The sequence below is a fragment of the Jaculus jaculus genome, chromosome 1, assembly GCF_020740685.1.
Source record: "Jaculus jaculus isolate mJacJac1 chromosome 1, mJacJac1.mat.Y.cur, whole genome shotgun sequence".
NCBI classification, from domain to species: Eukaryota; Metazoa; Chordata; class Mammalia; order Rodentia; family Dipodidae; genus Jaculus; species Jaculus jaculus.
The window spans coordinates 339778482-339780529 of NC_059102.1; the positions used below are offsets into that span (position 1 = coordinate 339778482).

The 2048-nt window shown below is 39.2% G+C and overlaps 1 pseudogene; it reads left to right on the top strand.

Moving 5' to 3' along the window:
* The first annotated feature begins 211 nt into the window (after positions 1-211).
* Positions 212-778, top strand: LOC123455329 (annotated as a pseudogene).
* Positions 779-2048: the final 1270 nt, after the last annotated feature.

The following is a 2048-nucleotide window of genomic DNA, read 5'->3' on the forward strand; positions in this document are numbered from 1 at the left end:
GTGGGGTCCAAGGTCCAATCTCTGATACCACAAAACGTTAGTGAAAGAAAAAATTAATAAATAAAAGGTTGGGGGAGGGAGCGGACGTGCGCGCACCCTCTCCCTGGTCCAGCGCTGCCGCTCCTGCTGCCGCTGCGCCCCGGGTGCCGCTTGGGTGGTCCTTGGGTGTGGACCTGGTACCTCTTTTGTGAAGCGGCTGCTGAGGGACCCCGGCGCTCGCCATGGCCGACGAGAAACCCAAGGAAGGAGTCAAGACTGAGAACAACGATCATATTAATTTGAAGGTTGCGGGGCAGGATGGTCCTGTGGTGCAGTTTAAGATTAAGAGGCATACACCACTTAGTAAACTAATGAACGACAGGGTTTGTCAATGAGGCAGATCAGATTCCGATTTGACGGGCAGCCAATCAATGAAACAGACACACCTGCACAGTTGGAAATGGAAGATGAAGATACAATTGATGTGTTCCAGCAACAGACAGGAGGTGTCTACTAAAAAGGGAACCTGCTACTTTACTCCAGGATTTTGTTATAGACCAAGAATACATTCTCAATTAGAAAACTGCAATTTGGTTCCACCACATCCTGACTACTACAGTATAGTTTTCTCTATTCTTTCATTATCCCCTTCCCTATTCCTTTACTGTACATAAAGTAACTGGTGTATGTGCACAAGCATATTGCGCTTTTCTTTTTCTTTTTAAACTAAATGGCCAATGTTTTGGTTGACATCAGATGGAGATGACATGGGGAAAAGTACCGGTTCTGTGAAAATAACCCCTCTCTCCATTCGTGGCTTGCTCATACAGCTCTTACCTTTATATTCCAGTAAGTTATTTTGCTCTCATTGTTTTAACAACAATAACAAAAAAAAAACCCAACAACATAAAAAAATCCTTACATACCTGGTTTGATTGGAGAATTTTAATGTTTTTCATTTATCATTGTAAAACCAAGGACAATTTTATAACTTTTTTGTACGTAGCTGTTACATGTAGGGCAATCTGTCTTTAAGTAGGGATAAATTACTCTAAAAAATGAATCCTAGATAGTTTTCCCTTCAAGTCAAGCGTCTTGTTTAAATAAACTTCTTGTTTAAAAAAAAACAACAACAAATAGCTGGGCGTGGTGGCGTACGCCTTTAATCCCAGCACTCAGGAGGCAGAGGTAGGAGGATCGCCGAGAGTTCGAGGCCACCCTGAGACTACATAGTGAATTCCAGGTCAGCCTGAGCCAGAGTGAGACCCTAACTCGAAAAACCAAAAAAAAAAAAAAACCAAAAAAAAAAACAAATAAATAAAAAGTTAAAACAGAATAGTAGTTCTCTTTTAAGAAATTCATCTAAATAACTAGTCAATTTTTATACTGAATAACTTTTAAAATGCAGTGCAACATAATTTTTGCTAAAAGTATTCCAACAAATCTCAGTCAGCATTTGCTTCTAAAACACTTGGGACAAATTTGTTGTGAGTACACAGAAAAAACATCTATAGTTTTCTCTTCACTATGGCTTTCTCTATAAAATTTTATGTCTTGAATTCAAAATTATAATCCAAAGGTCAATTTTTAAACCTTAAAAAAGTAGGTTATCATATGGCTTATTCACAATATCCTGAATTTTGTCAAACCTCCCCACCACTCATCAACTCAATATCTTCCCCTGACCTCGCTTAGGCCATTTCACCCCAAGTAATCTGTTCATCTACTTTCATATACACAATACCATCCCCTAAGTCCTCCCCTCTCCTCCCTCCCTTTTAGACCTTTCCTGGCCTAGTAGGCTCTGCTACCAATTTTTACTCCAACACACACACAAGTCTGAACATTTGTAGCTAAAGAGAATATGCAACATTTGGATTTCTGGGCCTGGGTTACCTCACTTAGTATAATCCTTTCCAGATCTATCTATTTTCCTGCATATTTCACAATTTCATTTTTCTTTATCGCTGAATAGAAGTCCATTATATAAATGTACCACATCTATATTACCTATTCATCAGTTGAGGGACATCTAGTCTGCTTCCATTTCTTAGCTATTGTAAATAGAG